General features: G+C 40.3%; 1 long non-coding RNA gene across 1 annotated transcript in view; it reads right to left on the bottom strand.

The window, feature by feature from the left end:
* The window catches only part of LOC110284444, a 45,598-nt gene extending 21,600 nt beyond the window's left edge, over positions 1-23,998 (bottom strand). Inside the window, exons 1-2 of the long non-coding RNA XR_002376937.1 lie at positions 23,805-23,998; positions 22,225-22,342 (exon numbers count right to left, since the gene is read on the bottom strand). This is a non-coding gene — a long non-coding RNA (uncharacterized LOC110284444). The remainder of the gene's footprint in view (positions 1-22,224; positions 22,343-23,804) is intronic.
* Positions 23,999-24,662: the final 664 nt, after the last annotated feature.

The raw sequence follows: 24,662 nt of genomic DNA, 5'->3' as shown, positions 1-24,662 counted from the left end.
TAAAAATAGAATGCACATTAGAACTTTCTAATTGCTTTGAAACAATCCTAATGGAAGCAAAATAAAAGAAGAAGAAGAAATTATTTGGCTCACAGCCTTTAAGGTAGGGAAGGAATGGCAGTTGGCACAGCTGGGTACATGGTGATTGGAGTTCACAAGTGTTGCTTTTGCTGACATGTGACTTGAGCTAAAAGCTAGGACCCTTAAGGCACAGCCACCAGCAACCCACCTCCTCAAGCTAGATCCCATTTCTTGAATGGTCTACAACCTAGCAAAACATACGCAAACAAAGTTGTCAAGTACATGAGCCTGCAGGGGACATTTCTCATTTAAGTCATGACATTCTGCCCTTGGCCTCTATAGGCTTGTAGCCATCACATAACTCAAGATGCATCTATTTAAACTTCAAATGGCCCCATAATTTTTGTTTTGTTTTGGTTTTGGTTTTGGTTTTGGTTTCTCATTATGGGTGATTAAAATCCACCATGTGGTTGCTGGGATTTGAACTCGAGACCTCCAGAAGAGCAGTCAGTGCTCTTAATCGCTGAGCTATCTCACCAGCCCTGACCCTATAATCTATATGATCCCTATATAGATCATGTCTCTTTTGAGACTCAAGGCAAACTCTGAGCCGTGAACCATTGTAATATGAAAAACAACCAAACAAAACCAACAAATAAGCAAAGACACACAGCCAATTTCATATTTCTGATAGACAAAGGCACAGAATAAACTTCTTCATTTCAGAAATGAGGGAAAGGAGAGTACCAAGGAAAGGCAAAAACAGAACAAGATCCCAAAACAGTATAGCAAACACCAAACTATAGCTCTCTATCTGATATCCAGGGCTCCTGGTAATACTGCCTAGGCTCTAGGAAGCTTGGATGCCCTCATTCATACAGGCTCAATGCCTGAACTACCTATGCATGGCTTCTTTCTCTCCTCATGCCTACAGCTATAATTTATGGATATCTTATATTCCTGGGATTCCCCAGTGTGTCTTATGCTTCATATACACAGATTCACACATTATTCCTCAGGTCTTCTCTTCAGGACCCTGTCTTCTAGAGATTGCCTGGCATCATGGGGTTATTTCTGGAAGCATGGTGCAAGGCTCTGTGATCCAGTACTCTTATATCTTGCACCCATGTATTTTCAGTCACACAGTGTAACCAGCATTGGTAATACTGAGTTCTGCTGCCAACTGGAGCTGAAAACTGACCCTCCTGAAGCCTCAGGAGTATAGTGGCCTCAGAGTGTCTGTGTGGCTTAACCAGGGAAACCACTTCCTTAGGAGTTAGTTTCCAGCAAAGGCACCCTTAATCCTGTTAAATGATTATTTTCCAACTAGGGTTCAGTTTTGCACCCTAAAGACCTTGGTGGATGCAATATTGCCCTAAAGGAACCTTTCATGTTGTACTATGGGGGCATTTGGGGTTTCTCTTTAGTGACAACGGTCTCTTTAACTGCTCTGTGGTAGTTTTGTCTTCACCAGTCTAGTTGGCATCTCATTCAAATCAGGCTAAAAGTAGTGAATACCCTTGCCACACTCTGAGGGATATATCATTTTGAAAATTCCTCTGTTAAATAAATTAGTTCATTACCTTTAAATTAAGGTTCACTCAAACAATCAGTCCTGGATCTGATACTTCCCCAGAATATCACAAGAATAGCCTCTAGCATAATTGCTGATAGCCTATATCCTTCTGAAACCTCATGAATGAACAGGACACTCGCTAGCTTCATGTCTGCTGGCATTCCAGTCCTCTGCTCTCCCATTGCAGTAGTTCATTACTTGGCTCACAGAACTTCTGGGCTTCTCTAGCCTACAGCTCTGAACTCTTCCACTTTTTCCCAATGAACCAGGTCCAAAGGCCTAGAAACCACATGGCAGGCTTGTCAGAGCAATGGCCATACTTTATGGTACAATTTCCTGTCTCTGGAACAGAATACCTGGAGGAAATAACTTAAAAAAGAAAGATTGCTCTCAGGCCATGGTTTAAAGGCCTTTGGTCCATACTGCAGAGAAGGGTAGGGCAGCTGGAATGGTTTAGTCCATGGCGCTGGAATGTATGGTTGCTATAGGTAGCTGCTGCTTGTCGACCTGGGATTAGGGAGCCCAGAAGCAGGGCTTGCCTATAACCCTCAAGGCCTGTCCTTTAGCAACCCACATCTTCCTAATCAGTCCCTATCTTCTAAAGTTTTGGTGACTTTCCAATGCTGTTCAGACACTTGAACCTGCAGGGGCTATTTCATATTTACGTCATGCACAACACTATGTTATCTGCCAATTAAATAGAAGAAAGCAATGTCCATGCCATAAGAGGAAACAAACAACAAAACCCAGGAAAAATTGAGTGGAAAATGCCATGAACTGCCATTTTGTATACAAGAATCAGGGGTAGCTTTCATCAAGTAGAGGAAGGGAATAAGTATATGAAAAATGACATCAAACTTTGCTCCTCTTTGGGTAGGACTTTCCAGGTAGAGAAGTCACTGCCTGGTGCTGAGGAAGGAGACTGTTTAGACAGTTTTGATGAGGTATGGCTGGATCTGTGTGCTGTGGAGAAGAGAATAGGACCAGAAGTGTGAACAGAACAAGGCTTGGCAGACGGTATGCCTGCATTTAGTCCTGGTGAGAAGTTTGGTTTGTAATCAAGGCAGCAGGGAAGCCAATGGAAGTTCTTGAGTCGAGGGGATGACTTGAGCAAATTCAAGTATTTAAAGGAGCACATTGGCTGCTGTGTAGGAGCCAAGGGGGGAGTCAGCTGCACAACAGGAGGACTGGTGTGCTGGCAAATGTTTAACAACCAGCTCTGCAAAGACAAAAATAAGCAAACAAACAGAATTAGAATTTGCTAAAAGAGAAGGCAAAGAAAATAACAGGGGAGCGAGAGAAATGCAAAGAGGAGAATCTAATTAGCAGGGGTTGAAGGCAAGGTCCTCTCAGCAGAAGTGACATTTAAGGAGAGACCTGGGCAAGCCAGGTATACATCAAAGGTCACCAAGGCTGCTTTCCTGGATTCGAGTAGGACCATCTGTCAGCGAGTCCAGACACTGGGAAATGTACTTAAGAAAAATAAACGAGCATTCACTAGGGAAAACATATTCTTCTGCTTCCTTTGGTAACATATTCCTGTGTTTACTAACCCACGTACTCAAGGGATTCATCTTTGTTCTAACTTGTGTCCACCCTACTGCCCTGAAAACCATTTCTTTTCTGCAGAGAGAAGAATGGAGAATATTCCTATTTGGACTCATTACATTTGGACATGTCAGCATGTGGGGCTGAACCCCAGGGTTACAGACCTGCTTGCTTGCATACCCATCCTGATGGCTGACACATTATGCTGGCAGAGTTAAGGGAGACTATTGACAAATTTGAATGATGTTGTGAGTCACCTGAGCTGCCATGACACCAGCCTGTTCAGCATTACTTACAGCCTCTGGACACCAGCACTAAATAAGATGCAGAGCAAGCCACAAAGGGACTTGCCCTGAGGGTTTTTCAATTCCCACTGTCAAAGCCCAAGGATTCCTGAAGCAAGTGGAAGGAAATGAGAAGAAAAAGCCGCTGAACAGTTCATTGAATCTGTTCAGAGTTTACAGGTCATGTTGTTTTGACAGCTTTTATGAGTGTGTTGCATGGAGACAGTAATAGAGAAGCGAGGTGGGAACTGAACAGGCACACGGATACAGAGAAATTACAAATGCAACATGTCTGCAATTATATAATTATGTCAGGGCCACACTCAGCAACACCTCTGCTGTGTTTACTGTTTCTCAGGTCAAGAACTCAGTTTTGAAAGAAAGAGCCTTTGAAGGGATAATGGATAAATATGGGAGGAAAATGTAAATGTTGAGAGCCTGTGGTGGTAATGCCTAAGAGGAGAGAGAACAGGATTACCGATGGACCACTGATGGTGGAAGTGTGGCAGAATGTGGGGGACGGGGATGCATGAGAGAGGATAGATCAGAGAAACTTCTCAGAAAAACAGTAAGCCCAAGGGTGCTGAATGAATTTTCTGTGTGGGGATGTTTTGTAGACAGGGGTGGGGGTGGGGTGGGGTGGGGGTTGGCTCTGCATTCATTTCACAGCTCAGACTGAATAAAATGTTTATGAACGATCATATTGCTTTACACTTTGGTTCAGCATCATACATGCATAGGTAACTACATATATACACATGTACATAGGAACATACATAATGATAATTTCCTAACTATCATTGAAATAGAAGCAAGGCAAATTCTATGGAATAGCTTTATATATTCTTAAGAAACTATACAATGTAGTTTACAGGGAAGAGGGAGAGAATTGACTAACAGTCTTCTAAATATTCCATAGTCTTTTGGCAAATATGTTCACAGTGATGGCCATATTTTATTAAACATTTGTATAATATATGTATAATATACATAAAATATACACTCATATAATTTGTATAATTTGTATAAAATACATACATATATGTATAATCACAAAAATATTCTCATTGAAGAGATATATAAGAAACAGTACAGTAATTATGTATTAAAATTAGTTTCTGACAATCTGACACAGACCTAGTCACAACTGACTGGGAAGAGGACATCTCAGTTAAAGAATGTATTGACTTATGGACATGTCTGTGGGGCATTTTCTGGACTGATGATTGATGTAGGGGGCTCTTGCGGAAAGTACCAGCCGTAGGCAGGTCAACCTGGCCTACGTAAGTGAGGTAACCCAGGGAAGCAAGCAATAACAGTGGTCCTCTGTGGCCTTTGTTTCGGTTCCTGCTTTGAGTTCCTGTCCTGACTTACCTTCATGATAGACTGTAACCCATAAGTGAACTAACCTTTTTACCTCCCTATGCTGCTTTTCGTTAGGTTTATTACAGTAACAGAAATCAAACCATGACAGTGTACCTTGAAGACACAAGGTAGGCATGGGGAACAGTTCCATAGCACTGAAGATGGCTAAAAAAGGCCAGAGAGAGTCTCCATAGATTTGTAGGTAAATTTTAAAATTAAGCATGAAAATAAGACAAATACCCAAATGGATGGAAGGACCATGTCATTTAGATGAGTTATTTAACCTTAACAATAAACTGGACTCTTTGATTGCTGTCAGTTATTCCCACCTCTCCAGTGTGTATCTGGCTGAAATCAAGCATTCCTTTTCCTTTTGTGTGCAAAAGTAGCATTTGGAAGTGGGAATGACCACTTGCAAACACAGAAACCTCTCTCCATAGCCCAAGATGTTCTGATGCGAGCACAATTGGTCCCCTCCACGGACTCCTCATTTTTTGGTGTAACTTCCTCCAGGAAGTCTGCCTTTAGTTAGATGTTTCTAACTGTTGTCCTCATCATATTGTTTTGGAAAACCCAGGTTTTAATCACAATTATATGTATGCATGTACACGTGCATGTGTTTGTGCATGGGATACACTTCTCTGTAGGGCCTGAGCACCTTCAGTGAGGGGCTTGTCTTTTTGGCTCCTATACAGCAGGTGCCACTCCTCTGACTCCTCACCAGCACACAGTGAGTATTTCAATGCTTAGGAGATCATCATTGCTTTAAATTGCCAGGGTTTATTGATATAAAGGAATGTACTTAACAATATCTAAAAGGCCAAAAATTGTAGTATTAACTCAAGTCCTAAGTTCTTCACCTGAGAGCAAGGATTCTCACCGTTTTCCAGGACTGGAGAACAGAAAACACAATGTGAAACTGTTACTGTGTCCTTCTTTATCTGAGTGAAGGTTGAAGAATGAAATCTGGCAGATGCAGGAATCTACAATATCATTCCTTATTCTATATTTTCCATTCATCTTATTGTCCAGGATGAAAGGTCATTTGTTTCTTTATTTGGGGAGCTTCGGGCGGCCATTCTTACTAGGTGGCAAAGATTCCTCAGTGTATCCTTATGTCATCTAATTTTCTTTCAGCATCTTTAGTTCACTTTTCATTCTTAAGGGTGAGTCAGTAGCACTTGAGCATGAAGTACCCATAACAAGCACCAGTGGTTTCTGCCTACTTGACTAGTTCAAATCTCTCTGTTCTCAGATGTGATTGTGCTCATCTGAGCATGTGTGTGAGGATAACTGACTGTTCTCAGGGCTGGTACTTCACAGGGAAATAAGTGCTAAGTGAAATAAGCCAGTCATGGAATGGCACTCACCTGTGGATTTGTACAGTTTCTAAGTCATCAAATGGTGGATCAGGGACTAGAGGAAGTGGAAGGGAAAGGATCAGAGCTCACATATGCAAGGTGAGTAAGGCTGGAAGTGTATTGCGGTGACTGAACAGCAAACATGAAATGTGCTAAGGGGGAACTAAGAAGAGATCTTCTATATGCGGGAAAGAGGGGAGCAACTGTGTGAATTGTTGGATATATTAATTAACAGAATTGTAGTGTGATTATTTTATAAGTTTTATGGATATCAAAACACTAAGCATACACCTTTAATGGCTACCAGTTTTATTTTTCAATGATGTCATTAAATAGCCAACAAACATACAAAAACAGCAAACAAACAAACAAAAACCAGGAAGACTATGACATGTAGCTTGTGCTTCAGTTATTCTTTGGCCTGACAAAACCTTATCAATCCCTTCATGTTTCTCTGTGATCTTGATTAAAACATACATCAAACAATAAAATATGGTTGTTTACAATTAGTGTATGTGTGTTGTCTCTTATGCATGTGTATGACATAAAGTTGGACATATGGAAGAATTTTGTCATGACCAACTATTACTGTCTTTAGACAACTCTGTGAATGAACGTCTTGGTTATATGGCAGGTGCTGCTAAATAAATCATCATCCAAAGAATAGATGGCATTGAAACAAATATGAATGTTGCCAGTCAAAAGGCAGCAGGATGGGAAGGGTATTGCCAACAGTCTCAACAATCTCCAGTCTCGCTGAACATCAGGACGTTTATTCCCAGAGATTCTAGAGGTTTGGCCTCAGTGAAAAGTAAGTGATGTGCAGAAGTGAGATTGAACAGTGGAGTCGGAGGCTTTGCAGACTCTACAATAAATCATTCAGCAAACCTGACCAGCACAGGCCGGAGAATTCTGACCAAATGAGCTCTCCTTTCCCAGTGTCTCTATGCATATACTTATCAGCTATTTGTTCTGAATTATTTAGAAATTGTCTCGACATCCATCTCCCATGTTGACAGAGATATATCCATAAAGAGTTATTATATAAGCAATATTATTATTGTAATTATTGTTATCATTAGCTGCTTCATTTCTTAGCATTTTCCTTGTGGTTCATCGAGGGTCTTCTGAGGGCTATTAAGGAGCTTGAAAGAATAAGAATCGTACTAGTAGATATTTATTTCCATTGTATTATTTACAAGTCTATCGTAGGGAATCCTGCTAACTCCCAGTTGTCAAATCCACAAAAACCTTAAATTCTCACCCCTCTCATCTGTAAGCTTTAACAGCAGCAAGATGGAGTGAAGGCTAGTATTACTCAAACTTCATTACTCATACAAAACATTCGTGAGCACTCTCGTGCTGTGGGGTATGTACATAAATAATTAAAGCAGAGCCATGCTCGTCAGAAGAACAGAGGCAAATACATCCTCGTCTGTTTGCAGGCACTGTATCGGCAATGACTTCCTCATTAATGCAGCAATTCACTAAGGGCTGCCGTAGTTAATGGGAATTAGCAAAGCGCTAGTGTGCCCTTATTCATCTGTGGAGAGGCTGTGCAATATTCGAAGTGAGAGGCCTGTTGAATGTCATTTACTGGAAGTGCCCTCTTCTTATGGTCCCTTTCGAGCAGCATCGGGGGACTTACGATTTCGGAAGTGTCACTGAAGGGGCCGCACAGTCACAGAGTTCATTAGAGTTTGAGTCCAGTTTCCCATGGATTCTCTGCTTTCCTTTCTTTCCATCAAGAAAGAAGAACTTTGGAAAATGACTTCAAGTTTGTGCCCTATAGAACAAGACTCTGTGTATCTCTTTGTATCATCGCTGTCAGCGAAAAGGCAAACTACAGCTACTAAGTACTTAATCACACTAGGTAAAGTAGGCAAGCACTTTTATAACAGAAGAAAATATGTCAATGTTTATGAAAATGTTATTTTTAAATTAGGCCAATTTGAAATAATCTGTAGTAAAAAAATTAAGTTTCAGGCTTATTCTGTCAGTAAATGTTAATTAAATATTTCCTGTGTGCCAGGAATTGCGTAAATCAGTGTAAAAGATAGATCAAAGTTCCTTCCATGAGGAAATTCATGTCTAAAAGGTCAAGCATTGGCTTGACCGGTATGAATTTTCTTTTATTTGACTTCTCTTAACTCCTTAAAACAAGCAAATTTTATGTGCTTCAACTTAATACAAAGACAGTGTTTAGAGGGACAAATAGTTGTGGGAGGAATGACATGTTAGCCAATAGGTAGAGGAGAGGAAAGCAGGAATCTGGCATCAGTCCCAGCATGTGGTCCAGCTCAGAGGCCAGTAAGACCTCATTATACCAGCAATCTCCAAGGTAGCTGCTATACTTGTTTCTTTTCTCATTGCTATGACAAAATGCCTGACAAGAACAACTTAAATCACAGAAGGGTTTGTTTGGGCTCATAGTTTGAGAGTATGGTCCATCATAGCAGGCAGGAATGGGGACATGAACATGGGGTAGCTAGTCACATTGCAGCCATGATCAAGAAGGGAGAAAGATAAATGGTTACCACACAACTCTCTTTCTAGTTTTATGCAGTCCTGGACCCCAGATTATGAAATGACACCACTCACATTCAGGGTAAGTCTTTTCTACTCCGTTAATCCATTCTGGAAACTCACTCATAGATAAACCCAGAGGGTTGCTTCCATGGTGATTTGAAATCCCATCAAATGGATGATCAAGATTAATCATCAAAGGTACAAGAGGAGGAGACCACCCTGGGAAAAGCCTTTGGAGGAAGGCAGGGTTCAGATGGTGGAGGAATAATGACAAGCTACATCTAAAAACCAGGAAACAGTTTTAAATAGAAACCAACATAGCTTTCTTGGTAGAAATTCACTCTGCCTACAAGACAGCAGCAAGGTGGTCTCAGATTTGCCTTGTTGTATGACAGTGGAGATGGAGAGAAAAAGGTGTTTGCAAGATAGAGTTAGCAGAGCATGGTGACCCAATATCTGTGAGGAGAAGAAGGAATACAGAGTCAGGGAAAGTAATAGCTTAGATTTCATGGTGATGTTTCTTATTTTGCTAGAAACACTGAGAGATTAGATTGGACCATTATTGAGGGTAAATATAGATTTGAACATATTGATCTTTGGCTTTTTCCATATTTTAAGGGGAAAGTCCAATAGCCATCAAGTAAACAGCTTGGGAAAGATGAGGTGCTCATAGGGAAGAAAGGATAAGAATCAGCTGTAGGTAGACAGCAGTGCAGCTGGAGAGCTGGGAGAGGACTTCCCAAGGTGCAAAGTATGAGAAGAGAAGAAACAGATGGAGAAAGAATGAGAAACTGGGATGGGCAGGGACAGGAATTTGGTACTGAAAACCAATAGAGATGCTGTGATTTGAGGTATGAGTCTTTGTTCATTTCTATTGCTGGGGAGGCCAGGAAAAGAAAGATGGATGAATAATTATAGAAATTCAGCAAACATCTCTGATGACAAAGTGGGCAATTGGCTTAGAGAAGAAATTGGTGAGAACTTGTCTGGTTAAATATTAATGAAGCATTATGGTGACTTCGGGCATTTATTCAAATTTAAATCTTTATTTCCCAATTGATGTTGTCCAACCATTCTGCATTTATCATTGGCTAGGTGACAATGAGTCATATGACCAGGTTTAAACCAACCACTGTTGCACAGTTCATCTAGGATGACCACACTATGTCTGTTTTCCCCAGGATGATCACACCATATTTGTTACCCCATTGTATCTACTGTTACTAGATCCATTTACTCTCAGATGTGTTTCTATTAGACAGAAGAATAAAAGAGTTTTCTATGCCGTGGATACACTGCCTCTACTTTCTTCCAGAATTCATCTCTTGCTGCTCAGGTGGTAACGTGATCCATTCCAGACCCTGATATTGCTCTGTGCTCCAGGCCTAATTATAAGAAAATCATGGGAGACATGTTTATGGATTTTTTTAAAAAATGAAAACACAGTCAGAGGCAGCGTATGAAGGCAAAGATTATTTTCCAGCTTTGAATGAATAATGTTCAATCATAAATAATCAATCTTATTGACCACCTATTATGGTAAGGGACCGTGTTCTGATTCCCATGTTCTGCTTGTGCTAGCATTTAGCTGTTTTGCTTTGATTTAGTTCGCAAAACTTGGTGCTGGCTCTTATCGGTCATTACATCCTTTAGTTTTTCTACCTGTTCTCTCCTTTCAAGTATTGGAATGTTTCTGTAATTTTAGTGAATAGGGTATTACAGAAGTAAGTGAGTGACTCTTCTTCTATTAGGTTTGTGCTACCTTGGAAATGGGATGCTTATAACTCACCTACTACAGTGCCTTTTAGTGAGGCTGCACAAACACAGAGAGTCTGGAAAGGAAAGATCCTCTGGAATAATACATGGCAGATTTCCATACAGAGGAAGTAGCTTTAGGATTTTTCCTTTCAGCAGTTTTGGAACCAATAAAGGAAGAGAGAGAAAGCTATAGAGGCATAAGAAAATTAGGGAGAGCTCCCTGGTCTGTATTTCTCCACCAACCCAGCCATAAATTGGAGGCCAAGCCCTAAAAGAGGAAGGAAAAGTGCATGTAGTCTCAGAAGGAATAGTGAGAGTGGAAAGCCTTGCAGTCCGAGTAAGAAACTGGAGCTTTAATAGTGGAGGCACATGATAAGGCATCAGAAACAGCGTGCTGGTTAGTTTTGTCAACTTGACACAGAGACACCTGGGAAGACAGAGCCTTAGCTGAGGAATTTTCTCCATCAAATTGGCCAGTGGAGGTATCTGTGGGGACATTTTCTTAATTGCTTATTGGTGCAGAAAGGCTCAGCCCACTGTGGGTGGTGCCATTCCTAGGCAGGTAGGCCTGGGTTGTAGAAGAAAAGTAAATGAGCAAACCTAATCGAGCAAGCCAGTAAGCAGTGGACCTCCATGGGTTCTGCTTTAGCTCTTGCTCCAACAGCCTGCCTTCAGAGTCCTGCCTTGACTTTCCTTGAGGATGGACTACAACATGTGAGAAGAAATTGATGATTTCCTCCCAGCTGAGTTTGGCCAGTGTTTTATCACAGCATCAGAGAAGCAAACTAGGGCACACCAGAAGAACTCTAAAGAATACAGAATCAAGGCAAAGGGAAACAATAAGAAGCTGTAGAAATGAAGATGTCAGGAGCACATCAGAAGGGCTCGGGGTACCTGCAATGGGGAATGGGGGAGGCAGAACTTATTTGTGAATGTTGTGCTTATATGCATTATTATGCATGTAATATAAGTATGTGCTAAAAAGTTATACATCCTTAGCACAGCAATAGTGCTTTTATATACATACATATAACAGTGTAAATATAAGACATATACAAATAAAGAGCTTTTTCTTTTGTAAAGAGGCTCAAACTAAATGTAAAAGGACTTTCTATCTTCTTCTATACTGTGGGTTACCTTGGAGACCTTTAACATGGAAGAGGCAAGTGAACAGATCAGAAGAGGAGCAGAGAAATGACTCAGGAGCCCTTGAGAACTGTTAGGGAAATCACCATGGGTGGGCCTGTAAAAGGTAGGGGTAGGCAGTAATTTCTGTCTTCATTGCCTACTGGTTTTGGGTTCTAAGGCCTTATTTAGGCTAAGAAGACGACGTGAACATGTTCCATATGGTTGCCATGACTAGGATCCATCAAGGACGGATTACTGATTGAAGAGCTTTAATACTTGTCATTGGTTGCCCCCCCCCCAGAGATGGCAGATAAGTCTCTATAAATGAAGATACCATGCACTTTAGACATAGGGCCCAGAGACCCATGAGCTGAAACTGACCTGAGATCTTCCTTCTTTAAGACTAGCTTTCATGGTTCTAGAATGAACCATGCAAGCTTCCAAAAGAAGCAAGCAACCACCAGTTCTATCCTGCTCTGCCATCTATAAACCACAGCACTGACCAGCATGGGACTATAAGGGTACAGTAAAGGCATGCATGCCTTGTCAATACCCAACTCTTTAATTTGACTTAGGACCCACCCAAATGAGGGAAATCATGCCTGGTACTAGAAACCTATCCAACTACCCAGGTCTAGTCAAGTCATGGGGCTTGGAGGGGAACCTATAACCACAGCTTTACTAAACCAGCACAACCCCTAACTACACTCTAAATATTGTCCTTATGACCACAGGTAAGTCACCCTTACCCTCACCCTTCATTAAGAAAACTTCTCTTTGCAACAGAAGGAGGCCATTATAGAAACCCCCAACTGATTATCTCCCAGTTGTGGAGCCCAGTCTCAGTGGATCTATCTAGAAAGCACTCCCACACCTAAACCTCAGAGCATCAAGTAATAAGGGGATGAAAGAGTCTAAGAGCCGGAGGATCTGGGAGGTTTCAATGAGGCTGTGTTTCCTACTAATGCCAGAAGCTGCACTAAAACAGTCTTACCAACATGCCTACTTAAACACGAGCTGAGGAAGGATGACAATAGACATGCCCACGAGGCCTTAACCCTACACAAAGTCTATATAATGTTATATAGGCTGAACAGGTTACATTTAGCAATATATATGGATATACATATATATATGTGCAAGCTATCACAATTCATAGAAAAAGACACCATGAATTTTAAAGAGAGGAAGGAAGGGAAAGGGGAACATGAAGTAATTATAATCTCAAAATAATAGAAAATTTAAAATGTAAATGTGTTATTTATCAAAAGATCCTTCTCTTCTTGGTTGGGTATGGAGGAAACGGGTGCTAAAGTTCCTTTTTTTCTTCTATGAAATAATTAGAGATAAGAATCTCTTAGAGTCCAGAGAACAGGCAAATGCACACTTTTTATAACTGATCCTTTTTTTAATCTCAGATAAAATGAAGAGAAGTGTGGATAACCCTCTGGAATTTTCTCTTTAAATCCCTCACTCATCTAATCCTTAAAGAAATACCTTATTTTTAGACCCTACTTGTGAGTTCTTCAGTGTGGTTTAAGTGTGGCCCTTTGCTTACACCCCCTTCCTCATTCTCTCGTGTGTCCCATGAAGGCTTACTGAGTGCATGCCCTCATGCAGAGAGTTACTCACCTGGAACATTCACTCAGCATTGGTAGAACATCCTCCATATTGCAGGGAGAGAGACCCCAGTGTCTAGAGACAAGGAAATCATCGTGGGAAGTATAGGCCTTGTGGGCGACTCTCTGAGTAGAGATATTTTCTTCTCCTGGGAACAGGCTGTTCAGTGGTTTGGTTATCTACCTGTTAGACTTATAATTTCTAAATTAGGTAAAAGCAAATCTGACGCAACTTCAAATGCTCAAACTAACGTTCTCACTTGGATCTTAAGTGTAAAGGTTGAACTGGTTCATGCAAGATACCTCTTGGATTAATTATATATTTTTATCTTTATTTTTCTTTCTTTATTTCTACTACACTTCACTCACTCCAATAACACACACACAAACACATACATGCATGCACACATACACATATATGTTTACATGTACACACATAAAATATGTGAAGTGTGACTATGGGATGTGTGCTATTAAATATGCTAAGTGGGTTGTGTTTTACTTACTGAATGACGGTCATACTATAGGTCTTGATCTTAAACATATTTTCACTGAATTCTTTTTCCTATCTTTTCCTGCTTCTGTGCATATATCCAGTCTGGGGCTCCTCAAGGCTTTATAGAATTCTGCAGTTGCAACTGCTCTCTTTTGCTCACATATTTCTCTAAAGATATATACCTATGTATTCCTTTGCCACAACCAAAAGTTTTGAGAATTCTTATTCATGCATGGGAAGTTTTGTAGAACTGTTGAATTTTGTTTTACATTTTACTTAATTTTCTTAATGTATTTCCAGATACCTTCTAGAACACCTTTATCTGTTTATATGTTTTATCAATAATGCATGGGAATTCCTGCTTTTCTACATCTCTCTAATATATGGCTGTAAGAGAGAGTTAATGGTTTAAATTTGTATTTTTCTAATTGTCGATGGATCTGTATGCTTTTTCTACTTCATAGCAGATACTACAGATCTTTCTTTAGGAATGAACTTGTTCCTCTGGGAGCTGTGGATGCTTCTGGCTGACCATTTTCTAAGAATCCTCTCTAAGAATAACAGGGGAAAGAACTCCTTTGCCAGGCTTACGCATCTTTACAGAAATCTCACCCACACCAGCTCTGTCACCTAACTCATGCCAAGTCAGGACTGTCAGCCCTAGAGTCTTCTCTTGTGGTCATTCAATACCTTGCTGAGACCAAAATTGCCACTCACCTCCTCTGTCCAATCCAGCAACATCCTTTCCTTCACACGCACTGATCTTGGGAATAGTGTTTAAAACATTTTCTTTATATTAATCTTTATCTTAGAATTTGCCTTTTGGAGAATATAATCTGTGAATGAACATTGGTGTCAAGATTTGGAATAATTTGAGACAATGGATGTTAAGGGAGGAGCCTTGAGTTCAAGAACCCTCTGGCCTCCTGGCTGGTAGACAATTCACACCAGAAGTGAGGAAAATATAGTAAGCACCAACGAAAGGTATCAATGATGTTAGAAGTTCCACTAGTCCTGCACCAAAATGCCGAAAGAATGAAAGAAGAATGGTTAGTGACTGCCATATGCCACTGCTTAAGAAATACTAGAAAACGGTTAGCTTGTAGGCAAAGAAATTGGATAGTAGTTTCTAAGGGAAATGTGTGTTATAGGAAAAGACAGTAGCTAGTAACTAGGGGTTGATAAACAGCTATAGCTAAATTTGAAATCAAGAAAACCTATTTGACTACTTGGGAGTAGAAAAAGACTAAACTCTAAAACTGGGACTCAAGTATAAAAATACCTTAGGAGAATTTCCATTGTCAACCTAAGAAGGTCTCCCATTTCAAGACCAGACAAACAACTTAGGAAAGAGTGGGACCTTGAACTGCCCAAATAGATGCATTTGAAGATCTTGACATGATCACTCCTTCATGCTAGATGCTGGAATTCCCTGTTACTGGAGATTACTCAAAGCCTACAACTAAAACCTCCCCTCATTAGGAGTCTCTCTACCCCCTTTCTGCCTATAAGAAGTAGCCTAGCTGGAGAAATGCTGCAATAGTGCTATCAAGGAGAGGTGGCTTGAATCAACACATGCGAGTAGGACATGGGAAAGGTCCAGCAGGATTGCTCATGAGATTGTCAGACTGGGATGACAGAAAGACTGGATAAGGGAGATTCACCAGCATGAAGCAGTCTCCTGAGGAAAGACCTGTAATACTTGCTCAAGAATGGGAGATGGCTCTAATGCAGTACTAATAAAGCATTAGTAATGCACTAGAGCCATCTCCCATTCTTGATAGCCCAGAGTAGAGTTTAAACATTGGAATTACAGTGGGGATTTAAAAGAAGACTTTAAAAAGTAGAGGGTACATAGATTTTGAAAGATCTGACAAGCCTGCAGGCCAAGAGAATATCTAACTATGCAGCAAGAAATGTACTGTTTAGAGAAATGCTAGTCCTTTGGAGCAGTTCAGTAGTGGTTTCAGGAAGCTTAAGGGACTTGAGATTTTATGCTATTCATCAGCTAACAAGTTAGCTATCATAGTGTCAGGGATTCTGCCGAAGATGTGTGGTGCTTAGGTCAGAGAGGGAAGATTTCATCATTCATGGATTCATGGCAACAGTAGTGGTGAATGTATTTACGCTCATTCCTATTGGCTCCTCTAGCTTCAATTGTGTCAGAGCAAAGAGGTCCATGTGATACCTGTGCCTATAGTAAGCTGCATTGCCAGAGATGAAGTTTTCCCTAAAGCTTTTCTTCCCAATGTGCAATAAACTTGTCTGACTTTTACTTTAAAGAAAGAGACACTATATTTAGCAAGGCTGTTAGTACACACATAACTATCCACCCCCCTTCCATAAAGAGTCAGGAACAAAGTCACTTAGCACTTCAGAAATTCAAGAGACCAACAGATAACGTAACACTCCCAAACAGCATTCTTTGCTAATCTAGGACTGAGAGTGAGATTCCATTGTAATAGTTTAAGGTTGGACTCAAGTACTCTATCTACTAACTATGAGATGGTGGCTGATTTTCCTTCTGCATTTGGACAGGACTTGGCAAACTTCTTGACATTTCATACAAAGGGCAAAGGAAGTGCTGAGATGTCAACAATCTGGATCACAAGAGACCTTGCACAGTTGTTTGAGGCCTAGTAGAACCTTGAGCAATCATGCAAGAAGTTCAGCTCTTACTGGTGAGATAACACAGTACAGCAAGAGAGAGAAAAGGGAGAGAGAGTAGGAGGGAGGGAGGAGAGGGAAAGGAGAGAGAGAGAGTCACAGACAGAGAGCTAGTTATTCAAATAGTATGACACTGTACTCTGTTGTGTTCAGCAGCCAGCTGAATGACTCTTGAGTGACGCCAATTGATACCACATAGATAGAATGGCCTAGCCGAGCCCTGCCTGAGTTGCTAACCTACAGTATCTTTAGACAGAATGAGTATTGATTTATGCCAATATGAACATATTGATAATGTAACACATTATAGAACTAGGCTCAAGGTGCCTAGACTAGACACTGAGATGTCTGCATTGAACAATCAGAAGCAAGGCAGGCATGATCTGGGTGGCAGCCACAGTATCCTCACTGAATTCCAATCACCTCCCAAGGTACCACATCAAACACTATAAATACATGAATTTGGGGGTTAGAATTTCAACACATGAACTTTGGGGGAGATACCAACCCTTATAGTTACATAGATTAGAAGAGGTCCTGGGGTGATAGGAATCTAGAAATGGTGGCAGAGGGACAGAGCTGATCTAGTCCTACCTGCCTGGGGTGCCTGAAACCCCTTGTAGTAAGGACTGGACCTAAGTGCTGCAGCTGCAGGTAGAAACTAAAGGATGCTGTGCTCTGCCAAAAGGTCCTGCAAGGCTGGGGGATTATTTATTTCTTGAATTTCTGTAAGTTTTGTCAGCCTTCAGCTGACAACCCTTTTGGGAAACTGCCCTTGTATGAAGATATCCATTTTGCTTAAAGTCGCTCTTGCCTTTGGGTCAGCTGTTACTCAATGACTGGTAGAAGCAAGCATCTAACCTTTGGTATTGGCCCCTAATACAGATGCAAGGCCATTGTTCACCTCAGCCATCCCAATTTATCAAGTCACCCCAAAATTCCATTATTTAAAGAGGAATGGCTTGACTGTTTTGCACTGTTTATGTAGGTCAGGAATTTGGGGAGGGTCAGGAAGAAAGTTGGGAGTTGGAGAGTTTTGCATGGTTTCCACCAGAAAAACCTAAATCCAAAACAACAGAGAATCAAGCTGACTATCTCTCCCCATTCCATGTAACCTCAGGGCCTCTGTGACATTTTTCTCCCTGAAGATTAGCCTGGACTTTCTCAGAGCAGGGTGATCTCAGGGCAAGTGTGAATCTTTCTATAGCAACCGAACATCCTAAGAATAAGTGTTCAAGTGAACAACATAGAAGTGTGTCAGCCTTTATTACCTAACCTTAAAATGCACATACCACTTTTTATCATCTGCTGCTGATTGAAACAGCGGAAAAAAGATTGTGAAACTCTAAGGAAAGAAGACACAGACACTGTCTGTGTTCCTCAACACTAACATGTGGTATAAGGTGAGTTGTGGAAAATAGAGCTATATGGTCTCCTGGCTTCTGAACTCTCTGAAAGTAGATGAGTCCTTTGTTGGGAGTACACCAGGGTGAGTCCCTCGTTTGAGTTCCTTCTTTCCCTTTCTCATCATTGTCTTCTCTGCCTGGTTTGTCTTCCAGGAAACCTGGCCTTCTACAACCATGGAGCCTTCTAGTCCTCCCTTGCTTAGGTTTCAGGACCACACCCTTCACTCATTTTTTTTTTTTCTCCTGTGTTTCTGATCCTTGTGTTATTCATCAGCAGGAATTGTAGATAGTCTCTAAATACTTGACTTAGTTTCAGACATTTTAAGTGTCTTGTCTGGAGCCATCATCCTTTTGCAGGCTTTGTCTACAGTGTTCCACGTTTTATAGACATCTAGATATTGTGTGCTTTGGGAATCTATTTCAGAAAGTGTCTTCTTACCCCAAAGTTTTAAGTAAGCTTTAAAATTTTTCATCTACTAGCTTTATAATTTTATCTTGTTTACATGTTCATTTCATCTGGTATTCACTTTTAAATTTTATTTATTTATCTTTATTTATTTATTTATTTATTTATTTATGTATTTATGTTATTTGAGAGAAAGTCTTGCTATGTGTCTCAGGATAATATGAAACTTACTATGTAGTCCAGGGTGGTCTCAAATGTATGATCCTCCTGTCCCCACCTCTAGTGTGCTGGTATTCAAGACGTGCACCACCATATCTAACTCTGGATCTACTTTTAATATAGAAATTCAAGATTATTTTTGTATACAGAGTGAAACAGTTTTCCCTCTATTTTTAAAAATCTTTTATGTTATTTTAATTAAGTTTCTGTTATTGTCATGTTTTAATTACTAAAATATCAGATATATTTTTTCTCCTTTATCTTTGTTCTTCTTTTTAAAGTCAGTTTGGTTCTTTGTAATTTTTACCCTTCTTTGACCATTACACAATAAATTTTCAGAGTTCCTAAAGCCCTCCTAATCCCACTGGGGATTTTTTTATTGGAATACATGCACACGTGTAGATTAGTTGGAGAAGATTTGTTGTCACTAGTGGAAACACATAAACCATTTATCTAGAGATGCAGCCACCGTGCCTCACTTGTTTTTCATGACCCAAACAGACTGAGGAATCTATATTGTTCATTTGATACTCCTTTGAGAACGAAATCACAGACAAACAAATAAATAAACACAGAAATACTCTCCTGGAATTATTTAAAACTTACTTTATAACTAAAAAACTAACACAGTATATGGACAAAGACTGTGAGCACAGAAGTTTTCAAAAGAGAAAAAAAAATAATGTTATGAAGTATAGGGAAATGTCAAATTTCTCCTCAAAGTAGAAAAAAATTGAGTTTTAAAACTAACCATAGACTGTAGTTGATCGTGACAGTTTGAAAAGATTCATTTTACTCTGTCAAGATGTGGGAAAGCTGCTACCACCTCCACTGCTGGTAGATTGTGAATGGTGAAATCTTTGGAGAGAAATTTCTCCATGTGCCCCACAAGTTGAAAATGGGAAGAGCCCCAAACTTGCCATTTTGCCAATACAACATTATCCTTAGGAATACTTATGTGTCTCTGAAAAGCTGTGAAGTGTGGGCTTCCATTATCTCATTATGGATGGAAACAAGGGGCTAGGACTTGAGAGCTCACTGGCCGCAGTCAGGAACTGGGGCATCATTTATGTGAACCTGGCAGTCTTTGAAAATAATTAGATGCTTCTTTCCATGGCATAGAGTAATCTCAAAGACTTTTAAGTGAAAAGAGCACAATACAAAGTATGCGGAAAGTGAAGCCCAGCTTAATAAAGAAAGAAAAGAAAGAAAAGATGCATTAATATACATGTTTGCATTCCCATAGAATATCTCTGGAGTGATAATTAAGAATCAGATAATAGTGGTTGCCTCTGGGAAGGACAGCTGGGAACTGAGCACTGAGGTGGGAAGACACTCTTTATACTCATATCCCTTTGAACTCTTTGATTAATTTTTAACAATATGTATGTATTATTTTTAAAAATAAATTAAAAAACTATTTTAGAACAGTTTCCTTCTCTCACTTAAGCTGTAAAGTGTCACATATTTAGAAGGTTTTCCTGTGTTTCTCTTTGACCTAGAAGTGTGTCCCACCACTTCATTGTATGTTCTTGTGTTCCTTTCTGCACACTCAAAGAAGTATTTTTTACTAAATGTCAAAGAGAAAAAAATGTCATGGTTTAAAGTCCATGACAAGGTAACTGCTTTTATTTAAAATGAAGTGGAAATTACAATGGTGTTTCATTGTCTTTAAACAATGTTGAAATAAAATCTGAAGAGTTCTTTTATTTTTTCAAGACTGTCCATCAAACCCAGGGTCTTTCCTTTGCTAGGCAAGTTTTCTACCACTCCATTAGAGCCCAGATTCTATCTGCAGAAATCTCCCTCTGCCTGTGTATCCCTCACTTAAGCTGAATGGCATTCCTCACCTAATCCCCACACTTAACTACAAACCACTCAAATCTTTCAAGGTAAGCAAACTGGGAAATAAAGTCTTTAAAGAGGACATTAAGTCAAAATGAGGTCATAAGAGTGGGTCCTAATTCAACATGCCTGATCTGTACGTAAGAAGAGACTTGGGCAGAGATGTACTCAGAAAGGAGCTACTGTGAAGGTGTAAGAACGTAGACATAGATAAGCCACAGAAGAAGGAAACCAGCCTGCCCACAACTGGATTTTAAACATATGCCTTCCACAGCTATGTGTGCATGCATGTGCATCCGTGTGCATGCACGTGTGTGTGTGTGTGTGTGTGTGTGTGTGTGTGATATGTGCCTGTTGCACACACCAGTTTTCTTCACCCTGTTAAATGATTACACAGAGGAACTTCATGCCGTAGACAAAAGCAGACATTTAATAAATGGTTTTTACTAGAGTTTCTGGCTGTGCTACCTGCTACCACTGCAGGTAGAACAGCCTCTGCAGTTTTTGTGAACTTTCTGGACCCTGACAGAGTTGTTTCTATACTAGTTAACACTTTGGCCTCTGTTGAGATGGGAGCAGAGAGAGACGGGTGTTTTTAATACTTTGTAACAGGTGGGTTGGTGTGATATTTTATATATAGGAGTGGCTTCAAATTCAGAGTATGCTGGAAAAGGGGAGAATTTCTGGATTCATAGGAATGAGGTTTTAAGACAGATTGTAAGAAACTAATGAATATATTAGGCAGACTATTGAGCATAGGAGGAAATCTTTTTTATAAACTATTACAGAAAGTATATTTAAAAATAAGATATTCATACTCCTCGCTAAAAGTAAGGATGCACATTCTAGAAGGACAGCAGCAATGTGAAGCTTTCACTGCCGAGACAGACTGGATGCCTCTGCTGGCAGATGGCGTTCGAAGTAGCTGGCCAAAGGCTCCCTTGTGGAAAGGCCATTCCATCAGGCAACATCTCAACCCAGGACACCTGCTCAATAGCCTCTCACAGTGAGTGCCACAGACAATCCTACTGCTAAACTTCAGTCTCAATTGCAGCAACCTGGGAAAGCTTCATGCATGACGGGACTCACCCTGACCATGTTCTTCCTGAAGTTCATTGCTTCTCTCCATCACAGTCTTTTCCAAAACTGATAGAACCTTATTGGCTCCTGAGAAAACACCACCAAAAGTATAGACGACTTCCAAGTACTCCAGAGTGGCGCTCAATTCTATCAGAAAGATGTCCTGTATCAATCTGGGAAGCATCCAGTATGCTTCTTCAAGGTAATTAGGTTCCCTGTCCCCTTCCCTAAGCCACATCCTGCTCTTCTCTCTGGTTCTAAGGATTCCTTTCAAATAAACCACTTGCAGTCCTTCTATAGGCTATGTTTCAAGGGAGATGGAACTATGATGATATATGACAGACATTATCCTATATCTCAATATGGTCAATGAGATAGAGATAGATAGATAGATAGATAGATAGATAGATAGATAGATAGATAGATAGATAGATAGATACATTTCACTGACACCAGTAAAAAATTGATATACCACAAATGAAAAATAATAAAAACAATAACAATAAATTTAAGAATATTATAGAAGTTGTTGCTGTTGTTGTTTTGTTTTGTTTTTTTAATACAGATGATATTCCAAGAAGGCAAGTGGCAAGAGGCTCAGGGGAAGGAAGATCTCTCAGTTTATAACTTCCTAGAAATGAAAAACATCATTGCTGAAATTAAAATCCAATCATGAAATGTGTTGAGTAGCATACTGAATATAGGTGATGATCAGGCCACGAGGAATGACATGGGGTCTCACCTTTCATTGTGTGAAACTGTCAGGAGACAGCATTGGGAAGGTGACAATCAGGCCACACAGACAGACACAGTCAACACAGACAGAACTAATTCTGACCATTTCCAGAAGTGATGGAAGATTTAAATCAAGTGTTCTGGGATCCGTACAGAATGGAAAATAAGGAACAAAACTTACTCATTGATGAGCATGCATTTCGGGTACCGTGTTGGGCAGCCTGGCATCTGTCACATTTATGTGGGTAGGTGGTTTTCAAAGATTCTTGAGGAAAGCTGACAGTAGAAACAGAGGTGATCTGAAATGAATGTTCAAAGTAATGAGTGGGTAAATCAAGGCTTTCAGGGAAGTCTGATTAACTCTGCCTAAGAAAGTCCTATAGTTTTTTCTACAAAAGAATTGGATGGTAAAAAAAAATATATATGTAGACTACAGGATCTGATCCTCTGTGTGTTGAAAACCAGCTTTTAAAAGAAACAGCACTGTTCATCTTACTGATTAATTGGACCAGGCCAAGATTAAGGAAGGCAGCTCAGGGCAGCAAATGGGCTGTTGCAATCCACACTACTGGCTTTGGTCTCTGGTTCCCACACCAGGCCCATTCCCCTCCTTCGTCTCTGTAATGGAGAGCAGAGGTCTAAACCAAGAGCATTGAAGGGTTTCCTTTCAGATGACTGATTTTGCCTGATGGCAGTGCCTACATGGTACCCTAAACAATTACTCACCCTAGTCACAGAGAGAAAGCAAACATAGGAGCTGGGTTACACATACAAACCATTTGTTTCTGTTGAAGCTTTCCCCCTTTGGTTGGTGGATTCCATAGTGTGCAGACAAAGCCAGTGCTTGTACTGTGCCTGCCTCTGCCTGCCCTCCTCTTACACAGGGTCTATTTGTTTTGACACATTGGTGGCAGTGTCTCTTTCTCATAACTTCGTACTGAAGATGGATGCATCCACATATTACCCGTGGTCTAAATTTCCTTTGCCACATTAAGCGGCTCCTGCCTGAACCTGGAAGACTACTAAGGAGCCAAGCTTTGAGAAGTAATACATGTGCTACCGTGTCTTAAGAGGAACAGCAGTTTGTCGGTGATGTTTGATGGCTTTCTTTATCTCAGCACAACAATCTCTGGGGCGCACTATGGTCTCTCAACATGCCTCTATTAAGTGCACTTCTTACTTCTAGATGCCTAGGCTCAGCTAACCAAGTGATGGTGAAGATGTGGATAGGCGATCTTAAATCATTCTCATTTTCCCAAGTTCCTCTGCAGTTCTGGGAGGGAACATATGGCAATGTTATGTCTATTTGAAAAAGCTTTTGCATCATATGTTTATACAACTGCTCATTATCCCAAGACAAAAATTCTTTTCCTGTTATTGCCCATTTGCTGACTAAAGAAATTATCCTCTTTATGTATTCTGGTACTTCACCTTGATATTTTACATTTAATTATGTAGCCCTCAGTCCATAATCTACATCTTCATCAACTCAGGCCATTTTGTTTCTGTGACTCCAAAGCTTAATGGTATGTTAGTAGATAAAAGAGACACATATTTTCTCTTAAAAAAATTCCTCTACTCTTTCAACCATTTTTTGACCAATAAAAACTGAGTCAATAGGGAAAGACCAATAAATTCTTAGGTGTTTCTTATCTACTCCCTAATTATGGTGTTCTAATAACAATAACAAGTCACTTTAAAACTTTATACCAGACACATGTCACACATCGTAGAAGGGACAATGACAACAGTTCTACTTACCCAACAGAGGTCGTCACTGCCAAGACTGCAGGGCACAAGGAGGTCGCCACTTGACCCATGCTAGCTAGCACTGAGATCCATGGAGAAAGCAAGAACTTTAGCAAGTCTAGCTGAAGAGAGTTTTTAAACAGTGAATTTCATCTCAGGGAGCAAGGGGGGAGAACCTCCATTCGTCTAAGCTTCAGAACCTAATACTGGAGGCCTGTTTCAGGCTTTCTACTGTAAGATGTGCAGCCTGACACCTTCGTGTAAGATAAATCCTTCAACCATGGTAGCATATGTGGACCATCCTTGTTTTGTCCCTGTGTTGTGCTATCTGCCCTTTACCCAGGTCACCCCTGAGTGAATGGTTCTGACTTGTGTTTTTTCTTCTTCTTCTTATGATATAAACCTGAGTCTTTTATATTAATGGAGCCAAATGTCAACTCTGGCTTATGATTTTCATGAGAGCCCATCAGGAAGATACAGTTGTGGCAAAGGACCACTTAAATCTTTTAAGGTTGAAATTCTACAATTATGCTGCCATTCAGCACTCTGGATGTTTTGCTGAGGCCTCACATCAATTTGTATTTGAAATGTGGAGGCTAAGCTGGTCGACCTGCAACTTCTTGGAGAAGTTTTAGTACATTAGCTAATGCAGTGCAAAACCGAATCAGAATAGGGCATCACGTTTTGCCTATCAACGAAAGCTATCGAATTTGTGGCTTTTGCTAGCTTTGCAGAAAGGGACTTTTAAAAATACTCCTCTGGATAGTGTAAAACTAGCGAAAGCCACAAATGGAATGGGTTTTTGCCTCACGGAAAGCCTTTCGCATCTCGGTGCTCTGGCCAGCCTCTGCACTACCCTGCGGTTTACAA

Source organism: Mus caroli, chromosome 18 (genome assembly GCF_900094665.2).
Source record: "Mus caroli chromosome 18, CAROLI_EIJ_v1.1, whole genome shotgun sequence".
In the NCBI taxonomy this organism is placed as follows: Eukaryota; Metazoa; Chordata; class Mammalia; order Rodentia; family Muridae; genus Mus; species Mus caroli.
The sequence above is the reverse complement of the archived record's forward strand: the minus strand, read 5'-3'. Positions and strand labels throughout refer to the sequence as shown.